The 22,532-nt window shown below is 40.4% G+C and overlaps 1 protein-coding gene and 1 pseudogene across 3 annotated transcripts in view; one reads left to right on the top strand and one right to left on the bottom strand.

Annotated features, from left to right (window-relative positions):
* On the bottom strand, positions 1–22,223 carry LOC106572302 (COMM domain-containing protein 7-like; annotated as a pseudogene).
* The window catches only part of LOC106572254 (DNA (cytosine-5)-methyltransferase 3B), a 66,355-nt gene continuing 64,288 nt past the window's right edge, over positions 20,466–22,532 (top strand). For 2 of the 3 annotated variants that reach the window (XM_014146292.2, XM_045695994.1), the window contains exon 1: positions 20,466–20,677. The gene's annotated coding sequence lies outside the window, so the exon portion shown is untranslated. Of the gene's footprint in view, positions 20,813–22,532 lie in introns of all 3 variants that reach the window. The other variant, XM_045695995.1, reaches the window with a different exon arrangement.

Below are 22,532 nucleotides of genomic sequence, written 5' to 3'. Positions count from 1 at the left end.
CTACTGGCGATAAGGCTCAGCTGAAACAGTCCATACTGGCTTTGGCCCTCTCCATTTCAACTCTGAAGAAAGAACAACAAAAAACAGACCAAATCTGTCAATGACACCAAGAACAATAGGAAAAGTGAACCAATGACATGTTGACTGGGAGATAGTGCAGCCAGAGTAAGAGACTCACCCATGTAGACATTTTCAGTTGAGTTCCCCTTTCTGATGACCAACTTAAGCTGGAAGAGACGTAGAGATATTTTCAAATAGTGTAGAACACAGCAATGTGCCAATTTCCTAGAAATATTGAACATGGACAGATTCTGTATATTGTGCTAGTCAGGGTTACTAGTCACATGTCCAAAATTGTAATTGGTAACAACTTTTGGATTACCCAAACTAAGTAACGTAATCTGATTACTTTCCCTCTAAGAGGCATTAGAAGAGGACATTAATATTACCAATTGAATGACATACACTACCATTCAAACGTTTGGGGTCACTTAGAAAGGTCCTTGTTTTTGAAAGAAAAGCACATTTTGTTGTCCATTAAAATAACATCAAATTGATCAGAAATACAGTGTAGACATTGTTCATGTTGTAAATGACTATTATACATGGAAACAGCTGATTTTTAATGGAATATCTACATAGGCGTTCAAAGGCTCATTATCAGCAACCATCACTCCTGTGTTCCAATGGCACGTTGTGTTAGCTAATCCAAGTTTATCATTTTAAAAGGCTAATTGATCATTAGAAAACTCTTTTGCAATTATGTTAGCACAGCTGAATCTGTTGTGCTGATTAAAGAAGCAATAAAACTGGCCTTCTTTAGACTAATTGAGTATCTGGAGCATCAGCATTTGGGTTCGATTACAGGCTCAAAATGGCCTGTAAGGTTTTCTTCAAGTTGGATAATCTTTGGATGTCGACAGCAGTCACACCATTGGAAGACATAGCATGGACTGTAGCCTATTAAAATCCTGTTCCAGCTCTTTTCCCGCAATCCAACAAACGCCTTGGTGTGTCATAGTGGTCTCTGACTTGTGGTCAGACTTGCTCAGATGGAAAAACGTAAACTTGCGCCTTTTTTCAATGCTGATTTAAATGTCATTGAGAAAACAGAAAGGTGTCAGATTTTTTTGTTGTTGTTGTTGCAACAATCCTTTCTGAATTTAAAAGTAATCATCTAGTTTTTCAAAAGAATCTAATTTGATTACAATATTTTTGCTGGTAATGGATTACAGTTACTGTTTGTAATCTGTTACTCCCCAGCACTGGTGCTAGTAATATGGTCATGCTATGCTCATTCAAATAAAAATAAAAAAAATTCACGTGCCAAATAAAACAAGTGTAGACTTTACCGTGAAGTGCTTACTTATGAGCCCTTTCCCAACTATGCAGTTAAAAAGTACAAATAGATACAAATAAAATAGTAACAAAATAACAATAACGAGTCTATAAACAGGATATAGCCTGCAATTTTTAGGGCCTTCCTCCTTCAGAGTGTTACTTTCACTATGTGTGGACATATTTATGTCAACAAATCAAAGTGGCTGAAGCCATGGGAGAAAGACAGTACTTAGAAGGCCGCAGGAATTCTGACACACGTAGGAAAACAGACCATGAAAACTAGAGGCTAAAAGGCTAGGCGAACTTCGCTTAAATGTTGTTGTTTTTTTAAAGCAGCAATGGTACTGTTTGTCCATCTTGAGATGCTGTAGCCAGTGAGACTGCTTCAAAATAGTCCTGAATTAATCTAAGATAACTCAAGAAATACAGTACCAGTCAAAAGTTTGGACACACCTACTCATTCAAGGGTTTTTCTTTATTTTTTACTATTTTCTACATTGTAGAATAATAGTGAAGACATCAAAACTATGAAATAACACATATGAAATCATGTTGTAAGCAAAAAAAAGTGTTAAACAAATCAAAATATCATTTATATTTGAAATTCTTCAAAGTAGCCTTGATGACAGCTTTGCGTTTTTACTGAGGAAATCTTAATCACGCAGTTTTAAATCTAACTCAGATGTTTGGTGCAGTACTTCTCATGCATGAAAATGTTTTGTCTCTCATTGAAAGACAAACACATAATTTATGAATCCCTACTGTTGACCAATTACCGATGAAGGGACTTCGGTTTGCCTCAAGAATGTTTTTTGTATTCACGAAGAACAAAACGTCATAAAAATGGCATCGTAATATATGCACAAACTGTTCCAAACTTTTTGGGATGGGAAGCATGCGGACGCCTTAAGTCTGTCGTCATAGCGATCTATCACACCCTCATCAGTCTGTCAGTTAGCCTGTCAGTTAGCCTGGAAATTGTATAATTCAAACTTCTAACAAAAACTTGACTGTATATCAATCTTAAAATAATCAAAGCTATGAGTTAATGGTCTAGAAGACGGTAGATACACACTGAATAGATACACACCATATTTGATAACATGGTCAATTTATACATGAATTTAATATAAATCATGACGACAACATAAATACCTGTAGCAAGATGTTCCCAACTTTCTGAAGTTCACTCGTCCCAACGGTCACTGTGGAGACAGACAACATTCAATCGCAATGCCTTATTGCACATTGTTCACATTGTACTTCAACAGCACTTCTAACAGGCTGACTACACCGCTCGCATCGCATGCGCGAGCATTGTAAAATAAATGTAGAAATCTATGTTATTCAATTATTGCACCCACACTGCTCGCGTGCGCCAACGAGCGTCTGCGTTGCCAAGGGCTAAAATAGAAATCAGTTCTATTTCTGATGCAGATCGCGCTGCAAGTCCTGCCTCTCCCATCTCCTCATTGGTTTATAGAAGTGTAACAGTGTAGGTTCCGTCCCTCTCTTCGCCCCTCAACCTGGGCTCGAACCAGGGACCCTTGCACACATCAACAACTGACACCCACGAAGCATCGTTACCCATCGCTCCACAAAAGCAGCGGCCCTTGCAACGCAAGGGGAACAACCACTTCAGGTCTCAGAGTGACGTCACTGATTGAATCGCTATTAGCGCGGACCACCGCTAACTAACTAGCCATTTCACATCGGTTACAGAAGCAGGTACCCACATGCCATCTCCTCATTGGTTATACCCATGTGGGTGACTGAAAGACGAACGAGGTCAGTGGCGGTAATGCACCTAATTTATGAAAGTTGCCAATCGCATTATAGAGTCAAGAGAAGAAAAAGCCTGGAAGGAGGAGAGATGACTAGAAAAGATTTGGTTGACCGTTTTATGTGTGGATTAATTGTTGGAGTAGAGGACCTTGTGCATTTCAGGTAAAATAACAACTCAATGTTTATATCCCAGGACAAATTAGCTAGCAACAGCAAGCTAGCTAAATAGGACAAATTAGCTGGCAAGTGCAAGCTAGCTAGCTAAATTGCCATACATGTTTAATGCTTTTCGACCTGTCCTAATATAATTGGTTCAGAGTTTGTTCTGATATTTTAACCTGCGTGTCGTGATCGCGTTTGGTGTGGGGGGACAAAATACATGTAGCAACGATGGTGCATGCGAGCAGCCGGTTTGGGTTTTGTGAAACTATCAAGAGACATGCATTTGAAAGTAAACACCATTAGCTTGGCTTTCAGCCAAGTCTCCTAGATGCATAGATTATAGACATGCAAACAGCATGCCTGAGAAATATGTTGCAAACGACTGCCTTCTCGTCTTGTGCACCAGAGGCACGGAATAGTCTACAATCCATGCTTCACCTAGATATGTTAGTGCCTCATATTTTAGTGCCACACATTTTCACTCACACACAGTCAATGCTGCTGTCCCATTTATATACCATTTTATTCAACTGCACGACCAAGACACTATCCACTTTATAATTGTAAATAAGACCCAAGACACTTTATATCTGTAAACAGTCATTCTTGACATAGCACATTCAGAATGTATACTGTATATCCTAATGAGTACATAGCAGCTCTATTACTATGCATACTACTTTCTCCAATGATTTTGTTTTACTTCTTTTTTTTTTTTTACTTTTGATAATTTGTAGTGCACTTTTGAGGGCTTTTCCAGCATCATTTATACCTGCTGTAAACTGTACAGTGGCAAGAGAAAGTATGTGTACCCTTTGGAATTTGGGATGCACGATATAGTCGGTGAACATATCGGAAACGGCCGATATTAGCTAAAAATGCCAACATCGGTATCGGCCCGATGTCTAGTTTAACGCTCATGTTAAAAACCGATGTCAACACTGCCGTGCATACCTATATAGCATAGGTACAGTTGAAGTCGAAAGACTACATACACTTAGGTTGGAGTCATTAAAACTCATTTTTCAACCACTCTACAATTTTCTTGTTAACAAACTATAGTTTTGGCAAGTCGGTTAGGACATCGACTTTGTGCATGACACAAGTCATGTTTCCAACAATTGTTTACAGACAGATTATTTCACTTATAATTCACTGTATCACAATTCCAGTGGGTCAGAGGTTTACATACACTAAGTTGACTGTGCTTTTAAACAGCTTGGAAAATTCCAGAAAATGATGTCATGGCTTTAGAAGCTTCTGATAGGCTAATTGACATCATTTGAGTCATTTGGAGGTGTACCTGTGGATGTGTTTCAAGACCTACCTTAAAACTCAGTGCCTCTTTGCTTGACATCATGGGAAAATCTAAAGAATTAGCCAAGACCTCAGAAAAAAAATTGTACACCTCCACAAGTCTGGATCATCCTTGGGAGCAATTTCCAAATGCCTGTAGGTACCACGTTCATCTGTACAAACAATATAAGCAAGTATGAACACCATGGGACCACGCAGCCATCATTACGCTCAGGAAGGAGACGCGTTCTGTCTCCTAGAGATGAACATACTTTGGTGCGAAAAGTGCAAATCAATCCCAGAACAACAGCAAAGGACCTTGTGAAAATGCTGGAGGAAACGGGTACAAAAGTATCTATATTCACAGTAAAAACGAGTCCTATATCGACATTAAACTGAAAGGGCGCTCAGCAAGGAAGAAGCAGCCACTGCTCCAAAACCACCATAAAAAAGCCAGACTACGGTTTGCAACTGCACATGGGGACAAAGATTGTACTTTTTGGAGAAATGTCCTCTGGTCTGATGAAACAAAAATAGAACTGTTTGGCCATAATGACCATCGTTATGTTTGGAGGAAAAAGGGGGAGGCTTGTGAGCTGAAGAACACCATTTCAACCGTGAAGCACGGGGGTGGCAGCATCATGTTGTGGGGGTGCTTTGCTGCAGGAGGGACTGGTGCACTTCATAGAATAGATGGCATCATGAGGACGGAAAATGATGTGGATATTAGAGGTCGACCGATTATGATTTTTCAACGCCAATACCGATTATTGGAGGACCAAAAAAGCCGCTACCGATTAATCGGCCGTTTTTTTTTGCAATGTATTTGTAATAGTCACAATTACAACAATACTGAATGAACACTTATTTTAACTTAATATAACACATCAATAAAATCTATTTAGCCTCAAATAAATAATGAAACATGTTCAATTTGGTTTAAATAATGCAAAAACAAAGTGTTGGAGAAGAAAGTAAAAGTGCAATATGTGCCATGTAAGAAAGCTAACGTTTAAGTTGCTTGCTCAGAACATGAGAACATATGAAAGCTGGTGGTTCCTTTTCACATGAGTCTTCAATATTCCCAGGTAAGAAGTTTTAGGTTGTAGTTATTATAGGAATTATAGGACTATTTCTCTCTATACGATTTGTATTTCATATACCTTTGACTATTGGATGTTCTTATAGGCACTTTAGTATTGCCAGTGTAACAGTATAGCTTCCGTCCCTCTCCTCGCTCCTACCTGGGCTCGAACCAGGAACACATCGACAACATCCACCCTCGAAGCAGCGTTACCCATGCAGAGCAAGGGGAACAACCACTCCCAAGTCTCAGAGCGAGTGATGTTTGAAATGCTATTAGCGCGCACCCGCTAACTAGCTAGCCATTTCACATCGGTTACACCAGCCTAATCTTGAGAGTTGACAGGCTTGAAGTCATAAACAGTGCAATGCATTGCGAAGAGCTGCTGGCAAAAAGCACGAAAGTGCTGTTTGAATGAATGCTTACGAGCTTGCTGGTGCCTACCACCGCTCAGTCAGACTGCTCTATCAAATCATAGACTTAATTATAATATAATAAACACACAGAAATACGAGCCTTAGGTCATTAATATGGTCGAATCCGGAAACTATCATCTCGAAAACAAAACGTTTTTCCTTTCAGTGAAATACAGAACCGGTCTGTATTTTACCTAAGGGGTGGCATCCCTAAGTCTAAATATTCCTGTTACATTGCACAACCTTCAATGGTATGTCATAATTACGTAAAATTCTGGCAAATTAGTTCGCAATGAGCCAGGCAATGAACGCAAGAGGAGTGACACAATTTCATGTTAGCAGGCAATATTAACTAAATATGCAGGTTTAAAAATATATACTTGTGTATTGATTTTAAAGAAAGGCATTGATGTTTATGGTTAGGTACATTGGTGCAACGACAGTGCTTTTTTCGCAAATGCGCTTGTTAAATCATCACCCATTTGTCGAAGTAGGCTGTGATTCGATGAGAAATTAACAGGCACCGCATTGATTATATGCAACGCAGGACACGTTAGTTAAACTAGTAATATCATCAACCATGTGTAGTTAACTAGTGATTATGTTAAGATTGATCGTTTTTTATAAGATAAGTTTAATGCTAGCTAGCAACTTACCTTGGCCTCTTGCGGCCCTCACGTAACAGGTAGTCAGCCTGCCATGCAGGATCCTCGTGGAGTGCAATGTAAGGCAGGTGGTTAGAGCGTTGGACTAGTAACCAGAAGGTGGCAAAAACGAATCCCTGAATCCCCCCTGAACAAGGCAGTTAACCCCCGTTCCTAGGCCGTCATTGAAAAAAAGAATGTGTTCTTAATCTGACTTGCCTAGTTAAATAAAGGTGTAAAAAAATAATTTAAAAAATCGGCAAATCGGTGGCCAAAAATACCGATTACCGATTGTTATGAAAACTTGAAATCGGCCCTAATTAATCGGCCATTCCGATTAATCGGTCGACCTCTAGTGGATATATTGAAGCAACATCTCAAGACATCAGTCAGGAAGTTAAAACTTGGTCGCAAATGGGTCTTCCAAATGGACAATGACCCCAAGCATACTTCCAAAGTTGTGGCAAAATGGTCTAAGGACAAGAATGTCAAGGTATTGGAGTGGCCATCACAAAGCCCTGACCTCAATCCTATTGAAAATGTGTGGGTAGAACTGAAAAAGCGTGTGCGAGCAAGGAGGCCTACAAACCTGATTCAGTTACACCTGCTCTGTCAGGAGGAATGGGACAAAATTCACCCAACTTATTGTGGGAAGCTTGTGGAAGGCTACCCAAAACATTCGACCCAAGTTAAACAATGTTAAGGCAATACTACCAAATACTAATTGAGTGCATGTAAACTTCTGACCCACTGGGAATGTGATGAAAGAAATAAAAGCTGAAATAAATCATTCTCTACTATTATTCTGACATTTTACATTCTTAAAATAAAGTGGTGATCCTAACTGACAGGGAATTTTTACTTGGATTAAATGTCAGGAATTGTGAAAAACTGAGATTTATACTATTTGGCTAAGGTGTATCTAAACTTCCGACTTCAACTGTAAATACATTCATTATTTCTTACCCAAAAGGGCGGCGGTTCGGGGTAAAGTATTAGGATTACTGTGAGCATAGTTACAAGTGTTGTCTAATCTAATGAGTTAATTGTTACATGATTAATTTAAATCGGGTAACAATTAAACATAGTTGATTCGATACATAACAGTCATCAGATTAATGAAAGTCACATCACGACAGTAGTCATGAAGACGCTGGGAATTGGGTAATGTATCTATTACACACTGAACAAAAATATAAACGCATGTAAAGTGTTGGTCCCATGTTTCATGAGCTGAAATAAAAGATCCCATAAATGTTTCATATGCACAAAAAGCTTATTTCTCTCAACGGACAACATTCCACAGGCCACAATCAATAGCCTGATCAACTCTATACGAAAGAGGTGTCGCACTGCATGAGGCAAGTGGTGCTCACACCAGATACTGATTGGTTTTCTGATTTACATTTTTTTTAAGGTGTCTGTGACCAACCGGTGCATATCTGTATTGTGTAATCAATAGATTAGTGCCTAATGAATTTATTTCAATTGACTGATTTCCTTATATGAACTGTAACTAAAATCTTTGAAATTGTTGCATGTTGTATTCATATTTTTGTTCAGTATAAATGAGGGAAACACACATCTACATTATACGATAAGGTGGGGAGGATCACAAAAGAGTGGACCATTTGCAAGGGAACTTCTATCCTAAGGTTATTTGTCTTACCACCAAACTTCCACTCCATGTCAACCAGCTGGTTGACCATAAGAGTCTGCCCCACAGCCAGCCTGGACAACACAGGGTAGTGGCTGCTCCACTGAAAAAAATAATTCAATCAATTACATTTTTTTTCTCAATTCAATATCCAACATGGAGGATATGATATTAAATGTTGTCACATACCTGTTGTGAAAAATGGGCTGCCTTTGCATCATTGAATCCTATAAATTAAAAGGTTATCGTTAAAAGCTGTGCAATGACACTGTAAAGCTCAGTACCAATATGGACTGTGGAGACTGGAGTATTTGCAGCTTTGATAGTGTACATGGGATTTATATATTACAACATACCTAAAGCGAGAAGGTCCTCTTTCACTTGGTCTGCCGTCAGATTTTTCTTCAGGGCACCTAGAATGTTTTTTTCAATCTTGGTTTTGAGTTAAAATAAACTACAACATGTACTTTGTCCATTTTAGGTTGTTGTAACCACATAATTAAATCGAACACATTTTACAGTGCATTCGGAAAGTATTCATACCCCTTGACTTTTTCAAAAAAAATTATGTTACAGCCTTATTCTAAAATGTATTAAATTGCTTTTTCACTCAGTCTTCACACAATACCCCATAATGACAAAGTAAAAACAGGTTTTTAGAAATGTTTACAAATGTATAAAAAATGTTTTGAAATATCACATTTAGTATTCAGACACTTTACTCAGTAATTTGTTGAAGCACCTTTGGCCACGATTACAACCTCGATGCTACAAGCTTGGCACGCCTGTATTTGGGGAGTTTCTTCCATTCTTCTCTGCAGATCCCCCTCAAGCTCTCTCAGGTTGGATGGGAGTGTCGCTGCACAGCTATTTTCAGGTCTCTCCAAATATGTTTGATCGGGTTCAAGTCCAGGCTCTGGCTGGGCCACTCAAGGACATTCAGAGACTTGTCCCGATGCCAGTCCTGTGTTGTCTTGGCTGTGTGCTTAGGGTCGTTGTCCTGTTGGAAGGTGAACCTTAGCCCCTGTCTGAGGTCCTGAGCGCTCTGGAGCAGGTTTTCATCAAGGATCTCTCTGTACTTTGCTCTGTTCATCTTACCCCTCGATCCTGACTAGTCTCTCAGTCCCTGCTGCTGAAAAACATCCCCACAGCATGATGCTGCCCCCACCATGCTTCACCGTCGGGATGGTGCCAGGTTTCCTCCAGACGTGATGCTTGGCATTCAGGCCAAAGAGTTCAATCTTGGTTTCATCAGACCAGAGAATTTTGTTTCTCATGGTCTGAGAGTCCTTTAGGTGCCTTTTGGCAAAATCCAAGTGGGCTGTCATATGCTATGCCTTTCACTGAGGAGTGGCTTCCATCTGGCCATTCCACCATAAAGGCCTGATTGGTGGAGTGCTGCAGAGATGGTTGTCCTTCTGGAAGGTTCTCCCATCTTCACAGAGGAACTCTGGAGCTCTGTAAGAGTGACCATCGGGTTCTTGGTCACCTCCCTGACCAAGGCCCTTCTCCCTCCATTGCTCAGTTTGGCCGGGCGGCCAGCTCTAGGAAGAGTTTTGGTGGTTCCAAACTTCTTCCATTTAAGAATGATGGAGGCCACTGTGTTCTTGGGGACCTTCAATGCTTCATAAATGTTTTGGTACCCTTCCCCAGATCTGTGCCTCGACAAAATCCTGTCTCGGAGCTCTACAGACAATTCCTTCAACCTCATGGCTTAGTTTTTGCTCTGACATGTACTGTCAACTGTGAGACCTTATATAGACAGGTGTGTGCCTTTCCAAATCATGTCCAATCAATTGAATTTATCACAGGTGGACTCCAATCAAGTTGTAGAAACATCTCAAGGGTGATCAATGTAAACAGGATGCACCTGAGCTCAATTTCGAGTCTCATAGCAAAGGGTCTTAATACTTATGTAAATAAGTTATTTCAGTTTTTTATTTCATTAAAATTTGCAAAACTTTCTAAAAACCAGTTTTTGCTTTGTCATTATGGAGTATTGTGTGTAGATTGATGAGACAAAAATGTATTTAATCCATTTTAGAATAAGGCTAGAACGTAACAAAAAGTTAAGGGGTATGAATACTTTCCGAATACACTGTATAGCTCTATAGTTCTAACAGTATGGACACGAAGAAAGGCAATTTTCCTTGATATACTAATATACTAAGATATGTGCTGGAATCTTTACCATATTTTGGTTTAGGTATATTTGTTGTATACACAAGTTATTTCTAAATCTCTTTATTTGTGAGTGCTGTCTGTCAGTCTCACCATGGGGAACAGCATGAAACTCTTTATAAGTCTAACTTGCTAGCACCAATCTGTTAACTGCTAGCTTGCTTTCCCCGGTCTGTTAACTGCTAGCTTGCCTTCCCGGGTCTGCTAACTGCTACCCTCGTTCTGCCAACTGCTTGCTTGCTAACCCGGTCTGTTAACTGCTAGCCTCGTTCTGCCAACTGCTTGCTTGCTAACCCGGTCTGCTAACTGCTACCTTGCCAGCCCCGGTCTGCTAACTGCTAGCTTGTTAAGCCCCGGCCTACTAACTGTTAGCTTGTTAGCATCGGCCTGCTAACTGTCTGAATCGCCGTGTCCGCAGTCAGCCCAACCACTCAATGGACCCATATGTTCACTTGTCTACGCATGCCTCTCTCTAATATCAATATGCCTCGTCCATTACTGTCCTGGTTAGTATTTACTGTCTTATTTCACTGTAGAGCCTCTAGCCCTGCTCAATATGCCTTAACCAAGTTTGTTTTACTCACTGCTTTAGCACACTCTGCCAACCCGGGTGTCTGAATCCTGGCTTAGGAAAACCACCAAAAACCCTGAAATCTCCATCGCTAACTATAACATTTTCCGCCAAGATAGAACTGCCAAAGGGGGCGGTGTTGCGGTGTTGCAAAGATAGCCTGCAGAGTTCTGTATTACTATCCAAGTCTGTACCCAAACAATTCGAGCTTCTACTTCTAGAAATTCACCTTTCCAGAAACAAGTCTCTCACTGTTGCGGCTTGCTATAGACCTCCATCTGCCCCCAGCTGTGCACTCGATACCATATGTGAATTGATTGCCCCCCATCTATCTTCTGAGCTCGTGCTACTAGGTGACCTAAACTGGGACATGCTTAACACCCTGGCCATCCTACAATCTAAACTTGCTGCCCTCAATCTCACACAAATTATCAATGAACCTACCAGGTACAACCCCAAATCCGTAAACACGGGCACCCTCATAGATGTCATCCTAACTAACTCGCCCTCCAAATACACCTCTGCTGTTTTCAATCAAGATCTCAGCGCCTGTATCCGTAATGGGTCTGCGACCAAACGACCACCCCTCATCACTGTCAAACACTCCCTAAAACACTTCTGCGAGCAGGACTTTCTAATCGACCTGGCCGGTGTATCCTGGAATGACAATGACCTCATCCTGTCAGTAGATGATGCCTGGCTATTCTTTAAAAGTGCCTTCCTCCCCATCTTAAATAAAAATGTGGAACTAGGAATAGATATAGTCCTTGGTTCACTCCAGACCTGTCTGCCCTTGACCAGTGCAAAAACATCCTGTGGCGTTCTGCATTAGCATTGAATAGCCCCCGTGATATGCAACTTTTCAGGGAATTAGGAACAAATATACACAGGTAGTTAGAAAAGCTAAGGCTAGCTTTTTCAAACAGAAATGTGCATCCTGTAGTACTAACTCAAAACAGTTCTGGGACACTAAAGTCCATGGAGAATAAGAGCACACTCCTCCCAGCTGCCCACTGCACTGAGGCTAGGAAACACTGTTACCACTGATAAATCCACTATAATTGAGAATTTCAATAAGCAGTTCTCTACGGCTGGCCATGCTTTCCACCTGGCTACTCCTACCCCGGTCAACTGCCCGGAACCCTCCACAGCAACCCGCCAATGCCCCCACCATTTCTCCTTCAACCAAATCCAGATAGCTGATGTTCTGAAAGAGTTGCAAAATCTGGACCCATACAAATCAGCCGGGCTAGACAATCTGGACCCTCTCTTTCTAAAATGATCTGCCGAAATTGTTGCAACCTCTTCTACTAGCCTGTTCAACCTCTCTTTCGTATCGTCTAAGATTCCCAAAGATTGGAAAGCTGCCGTGGTCATCCCGCCACTCTAGACCCAAACTGCTACAGACCTATATCTATCCTACCCTGTCTTTCTAAGGTCTTCGAAAGCCATGTTAACAAACAGATTACTGACCATTTCGAATCCCACCGTAGCGGAGACGCTATGCAATCTGGTTTCAGAGCTGGTCATGGGTGCACCTGAACCACGCTCAAGGTCCTAAATGACATCATAACTGCCATCGATAAGAGACATTACTGTGCAGCCGTATTCATCGACCTGGCCAAGGCTTTCGACTCTGTCAATCACCACATTCTTATTGGCAGACTCGACAGCCTTGGTTTCTCAAATGATTGCCTCGCCTGGTTTACCAACTATTTCTCTGATAGAGTTCAGTGTGTCAAATCGGAGGGCCTGTTGTCCGGACATCTGGCAGTCTCTATGGGTGTGCCACAGGGTTCAATTCTCGGGCCGACTCTCTTCTCTGTATACATCAATGATGTTGCTCTTGCTGCTGGTGATTCTCTGATCCACCTCTACGCAGACGACACCATTCTGTATACTTCTGGCCCCTCTTTGGACACTGTGTTAACTAACCTCCAGACGAGCTTCAATGCCATACAACTCTCCTTCCGTGGCCTCCAACTGCTCTTAAATACAAATAAAACTAAATGCATGCTATTCAATTGATCACTGCCTGCACCTGCTCGCCCGCCCAGCATCACTACTCTGGACGGCTCTGACTTAGAATACGTGAACAACTACAAATACCTGGGTTTCTGGTTAGACTGTAAACTCTCCTTCCAGACTCACATTAAGCATCTCCAATCCAAAATGAAATCTAGAATCGGCTATCCTATATCGCAACAAAGCATCCTTCACTTATGCTGCTAAACATACCCTCGTAAAACTGACCATCCTACCGATCCTCGACTTCAGCGATGTCATCTATAAAATAGCCTCCAACACACTACTCAAAAAACTGGATGCAGTCTTTCACAGTGCCATCCGTTTTGTCACCAAAGCCCCATACACTACCCACCATTGCGACCTGTATGCTCTCGTTTGTTGGCCCTCGCTTCATACTCGTCGCCAAACCCACTGGCTACAGGTTATCTACAAGTCTTTGCTAGGTAAAGCCCCGCCTTATCTCAGCTAACTGGTCACCATAGCAGCACCCACTCGTAGCACACGCTCCAGCAGGTATATCTCACTGGTCACCCCCAAAGCCAATTCCTCCTTTGGTCGTCTTTCCTTCCAGTTCTCTGCTGCCAATGACTGGAACGAACTACAAAAATCTCTGAAGCTGGAGACTCGTCTCCCTCACTAGCTTTAAGCACCAGCTGTCAGAGCAGCTCACAGATCACTGCACCTGTACATAGCCCATCTGTAAACAGCCCATCTATCTACCTACCTCATCCCCATACTGTATTTATTTATTTATCTTGCTCCTTTGCACCCCAGTATCTCTACTTGCACATTCATCTTCTGCACATCTACTATTCCAGTGTTTAATTGCTATATTGTAATTACTTCGCCACCATGGCCTATTTATTGCCTTAACTCCCTTATCTTACCTCATTTGCACTCACTGTATATAGACTTTTTGTTTTCTTTTGTTCTACTGTACATTATGGACTGTATGTTTTGTTTATTCCATGTGTAACTCTGTGTTGTTGTATGTGTCGAATTGCTATGCTTTATCTTGGCCAGGTCGCAGTTGCAAATGAGAACTTGTTCTCAACTAGCCTACCTGGTTAAATAACGGTGAAATAATAAAAAAAAAGGTTTCTCAGAGGGCCTGCACTCATCCCATTCTCCTCTGCAAACTCACTCAGCTGCTGCAAGACCCTGTCCATCTGCAAATACACACCACAATGAATGAAGGAAACACAGTCAAGTGGCTGTCTGTTCACACGTTCAGCACACAATTAATGATAAGATAATGTCTGTCTGTCCTCATGAGTGTGTTTACCTCTTTTGGCTCCAACAGGAAATTGAAAACAATCTCAGTCAGACTTGTAAATTGCTGCCGAGAAACAGTTTAAGGATACAGAGTTTATTGGTCTATTCAATACATTGATTCATAGTTGCCATAGATCTACTTTGTTGTCAGGTAAGATGGGCCAGACCTCATTTGAATCATGAATCATGCGACACTAGCTAGTCATGTGACCTGGGACATGTATAACCTAACTACACACATTTTGAAACATTACATCATACTAAAAGCAGCATGTTTCGAAATCAGTTAGGCTTTATGTCAATTCGTATGTACAAGCAAGCATGCAGCTAACATTTGCAGGCAACTGGGGTGTATTCATTGCGGATACCGTTCACCGTTTAAGAACCACACGGAAGCAAAGAGAAAAACGAGAGCTTCTATTGGACAAATTCAGGTAGGTCCTGCCCTGTTTAAGAAACGTTTTGCAACAAGAATCGCCGAATGAATGTACCCCTGCAGTTTTTACAGTTAACTTTAGCTCAATGTGCTTAGTTCATGCTCAAAACGACCATTTCACGTTATCGAATGCTCATCTGTTCGTTGAATTTGTTAAAATTCTGAAAGTCATTGCTCACAGAATCTGTTAAAGTATCTTTAGTAAATTGAGGTTGCACCATTGTTGCTGTCAGCTAGTTCACTGATCAGCAAATTCAAAGTACGTTTCTTGCTATTCAACTCAGCACTTTCCATATTTGTTTCTTCTATGGAATTATGGAGGTCCGCAAACAAACGTTAGAAGTGCTTGCCGCCACCTACTGGATGGGGTGAAAACTGATTATAATAATAGCGGAAGGGGGAAAAACATACTCCTGATATTCCAAAGGTCAACAAAATACTATATATATGTTTTTCCCCCTTCCCCTTCCGCTATTATTATAATCAGTTTTCACCCCATCCAGTAGGTGGCGGCAAGCACTTCTAACGTTTGTTTGCGGACCTCCATAATTCCATAGAAGAAACAAATATGGAAAGTGCTGAGTTGAATAGCAAGAAACGTACTTTGAATTTGCTGATATATATTTTGCTCCTTAAGTCGGATTCAGATGTTCCATCAGATCCCTACACAGGCTCAGGAGCCTGAGAGGTGGTACATCTTCATTCAGTATTCCCTACAAAGTTTTAGCCATGAAGTCTGGTTTGCCCAATGTGTATATAAACCCTGGATTACTGACGCTATGTATTAGCCATTGAAAGGCATTGCCTTGATGACAGCTTTGCACACTCTTGGCATTCTCTCAATCAGCTTCATGAGGAATGCTTTTCCAACATATGCTGAGCACTTGTTGGCTGCTTTTACTTCACCCTGCGGTCCAACTCATCCCAAACCATCTCTGTTGGGTTGAGGTCGTGTGATTGTGGAGGCCAGGTCATCTGATGCAGCACTCCATCACTATCCTTGGTCAAATAGCACTTACACAGCCTGGAGGTGTGTTTTGGGTCATTGTTCTGTTGAAAAACAAATGATAGTCCCACTAAGTGGACAGATTTCCACCGGTCTTATGTCCATCGCTCGTGTTTCTTGGCCCAAGCAAGTCACTTCTTATTATTGGTGTCCTTTAGTAGTGGTTTCTTTGCAGCAACTCAACCATGAAGGCCCATTTCACGCAGTCTCCTCTGAACAGTTGATGTTGAGATGTGTCTGTTCCTTGAACTCTGTGAAGTATTTATTTGGGTGCAGTTAACTCTAATGAACTTATTCTCTGCAGCAGAGGTAACTCTGTGTCTTCCTTTCCTGTGGCTGTCCTCATGAGAGCCAATTTCATCACAGCGCTTAATGGTTTTTGTGACTGCACTTCAAGAAACTTAGCACTTGACTGACCTTCATGTCTTAAAGTAATGATGGACTGTCATTTCACTTTGCTTATTTGAGCTGTTCTTGCCATAATATGGACTTGGTCTTTTACCAAGTAGGGCTATCTTCTGTATACCACCCCTACGTTGTCACAACACAACAGATTTGCTCAACTCATTAAGGAAAAAATTACACAAATGAACTTTTAACAAGGCACGCCTGTTAATTGAAATGCATTCCAGGTGACTACCTCATGAAGCTGGTTGAAAGACTGCCAAGAGTGCGCAAAGCTGTCATCAAGGAAAAGGGTTGCTACTCTTCGCTGTTGACGTACTCCCTTCACAGAACAGCGCAAACTGGCACTAACCAGTAGTACACAGTAGTATACAGTTTTGTACGAGATCTTCAGTTTTTTGGCAATTTCTCGCATGGAATAGCCTTCATTTCTCAGAGCAAGAATAGACTGATGAGTTTCAGAAGAAAGACCATTGTTTCTAACCATTTTGAGCCTGTAATCGAACCCACAAATGCTGATGCTCCAAATACTCAACTAGTCTAAAGGAGGCCAGTTTTATTGCTTCTTTAATCAGGACAACAGTTTTCAGCTGTGCTAACATAATTGCAAAAGGGTTTTCTAATGATCAATTAGCCTTTTAACCTCTCTGGGGTATGTGGGACGCTAGCGGGACACCTGCGGGACACACTTTTCAACAGCCAGTGAAATAGCAGGGCGCCAAATTCAAAACAACAAAAATCTCATAATTCAAATTTCTCAAACATACAACTATTATATCCCATTTTAAAGATACACTTCTCGTTAATCCAACCACATTATCCGATTTCAAAAAGGCTTTACGGCCTTTAATAATAATAATAATAATAATAATAATAATAATAATAATAATGAAAACATTGGCGAAAGCATAACATTAGATTATGTTAGGACAGCGCCTAGACAAGAAAAACCAAACAGCCATTTTCCAAGCAAGGAGACGCATCACAAAAACCAGAAATACAGCTAAAATTAATCACTAACCTTTGATGATATTCATCAGATGGCACTCATAGGACTTCATGTTACACAATACATGTATGTTTTGCTCGATAAAGTTCATATTTATATTAAAAAAAAACATTTTATATTGGCGTGTAATGTTCAGAAATGTTTTGCCTCCCAAAACTTCCGGTGAATGAGCACATCAATTTACAGAAATACTCATCATAAACGTTGATAAAATATTCAACTGTTATTCAAAGAATTATAGATACACTTCTCCTTAATGCAACCGCTGTGTCAGATTTCAAAAAAGCTTTACGGCGAAAGCAAACTTTGCAATAATCTGAGTACAGCGCTCAGATATCAAAACAAGCCATACATATACCCGCCATTTTGGAGTCAACACATATGACAAAAAATACATTATAAATATTTACTTACCTTTGATGATCTTCAGCGGAATGCACTCCCAGGATCCCAGTTCCAGAATAAATGTTAGTTTTGTTCGATAAAGTTCATCTTTATGTCCAAATACCTCCATTTTGTTCACGCGTTCAGTCGAGTAATCCAAATCCACTGTGCTCGCGCAGTGAGTTCAGACGAAAAGTCAAAAAAGTTATATTACAGTTCGTAGAAACATGTCAAACGATGTATAGAATCAATCTTTAGGATGTTTTTATCATAAATCTTCCATAATATTCCAACCGGATGATTCCTTTGTCTTCAGAAATGAAAAGGAACACAGCTAACTCTCACATGAGCACACGCGATTGAGCTCATGTAATTTTCTCAGTCATCTGATTCCAATGGCTCTTATCCTCTCCCCATTCACAGTAGAAGCATGAAACAACATTCTAAAGACTGTTGACATCTAGTGGATGCCTTAGGAAGTGCAAAATGACCCAATTGACACTGTATACTGGATAGGGAATCACTTGAAAAACTACAAACCTCCAATCTCCACACTTCCTGGTTGGATTTTTTCTCAGGTTTTTGCCTGCCATATGAGTTCTGTTATACTCACAGACATCATTCAAACAGTTTTAGAAACTTCAGAGTGTTTTCTATCCAAATCTACTAATAATATGCATATCCTACCTTCTGGGCCTGAGTAGCAGGCAGTTTACTACGGGCACACTTTTCATCCGGACGTCAAAATACTGCCCCCTACCGCCGATGAAGTTAAAATAATACATTTGGATTAGCTAACACAACGTGCCATTGGAACACAGGAGTAATGGCTGCTAAAAATGGGCCTCTGTACGCCTATGTTGATATTCCATTAAAAATCAGCCGTGTATAGCTACAATAGTCATTTACAACATGAACAATGTCTACACTGTATTTCTGATCAATTTGATGTTATTTTAATGGACAATTTTTTTGCTTTTCTTTCAAAAACAAGGACATTTCTAAGTGACCCCAAACTTTTGAACGGTGGTGTACATGCTATGTTACCCACAGGCTGGCCAATCCTAACCAAAGTCAATCAAGAAAAGGATCATAGGCTAATGCCAACTCAATATCATCTAACTCAACTGTACTGTGATTCAACCCATCTGAACAACCTTCCATGTACCATAATCTGAATATAAAGACTCCGGTCTGAGACATTAGCATAATGGGTGACTGGTGGATCGCATTGAGCCCAGGGCTGAGGTTTTGTACAAGTTTTGTAAGTGCTTTTGCTAACATTAGCAGTCATTGCATGTTTTTCCCCCCTGAATGTGAAATATGTTATTTTCATTGATTTTGAAGAACATTCATGTGATAATATTAATGATCTTTGAACTGTCTTACTTTATCAATATAAAAATGTGAAAGACCTTTCAATTTTTTTGGTGTCATTTGATCATTTACAAAGAAAAGATAAGGCACTTGAAGCTTCAAAATCAGGTTTTGAAAAAAATATGTTGTACTCATTTATTATTATCCTGGACAAACGTATTCATTTGTATTTTCACAAAACTATATTTTGTCATATCCTTTGTTTGAGCATAATACTGTACATTTGACCTTTTGGAATTACCAATGAGGAGTTCATCAGCACAAGAGCAGGGAATACACAATAAGTGGAGGGACTCCCTTCTATTGTATTTGGAAACTCCAGAAGGATCTAATTCTGCACTAAACAGGACTCGAAACACTATACTAGTGTTTTCAATATTTTCCAGGTTAATGCTCCCAGCCTCTTGCAAGGTGTTCCACAACTATTGATTAAGTGATGTTTCAGACCACTTTAGGATGAATGTTTCAGTACACCTTAAATCTGTCTCATAACCCCTTACAACCATGTGTTTCAAAACTCCAGCAAAGTTACTTTTGTCTCCTTAACATTGGTGGCAGTTCAGTTGCCGCTAGTTTTAGTGTTACAAAACACTTCATTATAACAGTGCAGTAGCAAGTAAAATAAATAAAAGTGTCAGAATATAAAGGATAGTTTATGCTGAAACCCTCATATTAAACACCAATGGTATTCACAAGGTTGTTAGGTTATATTTAGGATAATGTTTCACAGCTTTGTCATTCTATTTTGTATCTTAAAATCTTCTTATTTTATTATTTTAGATATTTTACATGTGATAAGGCCACACAGGGGGCCAGCGATAACTACAGACAGGTGAGACAATCTGAAGTATCTAAAAAGGCCACTAGATGTCTTATGATAAATTACATAAAATCCTTGAAAGTTACCAAAACGCTGGTAGTTTATTTGTAAACTTCAAAGGTTGCCAGTAATATACCCTCCCATTGCAACCCTATCAATAATCAAGTTCAAATTCAAGTTTGGTTTGCAGGTAGGATGAACAAAGCACATTACATAGGCTACAATACAAAACATAGAAACATTTAAGACAAATGTGCGATAGAATTTAAATGGGCACAGTTATGATGATGCATTTGTTATTATACCAATGGATTTAATAAGACTTCAGTAAATGAATAGAATGGGCAATCCTTTTTCAGTGACAACTTCAAATGTTTGGATATATTGTTATTGTGGACATTCGGTTACACGCACTCGCACTCTCCTAACACGGACCAGTGGGGTACTACTAACTAGACCATTGGCAGAGCAGTTTATAAATGGTGTATAATGCAATGTAGGTCTATTAAGGGTTAACACTGGAAAAGGTAAATATATTTTTCATTCAGCTACAGCGTGATTCGAGACCCGGGAAAAGTTACGCCTGAATACTGTTGCAAAAAAAAAAAAAAAAAAAGGAGAAAAAAGATTGCAGCAGGCAAGTTTGAGGAGTAAACAACTCGGCTTAAATATTCCCCCCCGTGTAAAAAAAAAGGCGTGTGTAGGTTGAAGTAGGTAGAGCGTGGGCCAAGCAGTGAGAGAGAACCAATCAATTTCAACTGTTCCCCCTCTTTCTTTCCGAATGACAACCTCTGCAACAGGTAATTATTTTGTACAGTTGCCCTTCTCATGATAAGTGTTCAAGTAGCCTAGGCTGTGCTCTCGGCAAAACAGCACTCAGGAGATCAATTTACGCTACAGCATGCTGCTTGAGACAGTACGAATTCCCGCATGAGGTTTGACAACTTTCTTACTTTTACAGTCATTTGTTCGATTGGGAGTCATATTAATTCCCACTTTTTTTTTGCTTAAAGACATGCTTCACTTCGATGTAATTGATGCAACAAGGTTGCGCGGATGACTTATTATGAAAGTTGGAAACAAGGAACTAAGGGAAAATATCCAGCATGTCCTCAAACATGGCAAATATAGGGCTATTTACTGTGAAATAAATCTGTATTATGTTCTGTATCGGAATGTGTAATATTGCAGTTTAAATTCACCGAGTTACCATCTGCGTCGCGTAGTTAGTAGCCTGTACAGTTGGCAAACAGACGTTGCGAGTGGAATCTAATGCATTTTTACGCGTGAGTTGGCTAGTTTGTGATTTTCAAGAAGGCGGTGATTTTTTTTTTTTTGCGTGTCTTTGGACGTTTATAAAAACGTCGGTTCAACTTGACTAACAAAGTGTTACATTGTTATTGTGGCATTGGCACAATTTCCTCAAAATCATTTCAAGTTCGATTGCGACGTTTTTCATACAAGCAAGCGCATGTTTCCTAACTCCATGCCGTGCCAGAGAGAAAGAGAGACAGTTCTTTTTTAATGGTTTATTTGAAATAGTTGTTTTCTGTAAGAATATGTGCCTTCATAATCATTGTATGTAGTAGGCCTAATAGGCCTACATTTTTATGCGGAAACTTAATATAATAGGCCTATAACCCTAGCCTAGTCGTTTGAGTGTTACAGAATTCGTAAACTGTTGTGCACCTGCGTGGATTTTTACATCACGTTTGCAGAGTCTTTGAAGTTGGGTCTTTATTCTCTGAGTTCACACGCATCAGCGCGAAAGTAATAGGATAATTGGCGTATTTGACTAGCCGACACCGCACCGTGTGAACCCGCTTGGGCCTGCTCAAGGCATGCCCGGCCGTAGTGGGATTTCCAAAGATACATTCTAACCACACATACATGGATACCGTTTCTAATTAAGAAGAAAAAGTCGTGGCTTTGGCTTTGTTGTTCATCTCTCGAGAACTATACGCTGTGCTTCGTGGCGAGGGATGGCATGAACCATCTTCGGACCCCTCATACGCGCTGCACGCACACGTGTGAACACTCATTTTAAAACATGCACATTTTTTAAAATGTTCTGCCCCAATTTGAACTATTTGGAGGTTACAAATATAACAAATACTGTAGGCTTACAGTTTCTTGCACACATAATTTATGAATAGTAAATTTAAAGGTAGGCTACAGAATTGTAATGGCTGTTAGTGGTGACACCCCCTGTGGGTAAAAAAACCTTTCATGTTGTAGCGCCTAATCTCTGACATTCAGGCTGCCGAAAGAACTTTGATGTGGCCCCTTATTGTCCCCCCCCCCACTCTCCCCTCCACCTCCTACCTTCACCCTCTCAGTCGCCATGGCTTTTGCCCAGTGTTAACTTCACAATGTGGCTTTGCATTTCAATGTGTTTCTAAAGAAGCCGTAAAAACAGAGGTTTGAAAGGTTGTTGAAAATGTATTTATTTAGAGACTCATCTTGAGTCATTTACCACTCAGACTGTGGAGAGGATCATTAGGGCTTTCCAGGCTTTCCCTGGCTGTGTGTGTGTGTGTGTGTGTGTGAGAGAGAGAGAGAGAGAGAGAGAGAGAGAGAGAGTCCCCGAGTGTGTGTCCCCCGTAGTTTGCAGGATGCACCTGTGGCCCTGGCTGTTTCTGGTCTTGCGTATGA

This window comes from Salmo salar, chromosome ssa15 (genome assembly GCF_905237065.1).
Source record: "Salmo salar chromosome ssa15, Ssal_v3.1, whole genome shotgun sequence".
NCBI lineage: Eukaryota > Metazoa > Chordata > Actinopteri > Salmoniformes > Salmonidae > Salmo > Salmo salar.
The sequence above is the reverse complement of the archived record's forward strand: the minus strand, read 5'-3'. Positions and strand labels throughout refer to the sequence as shown.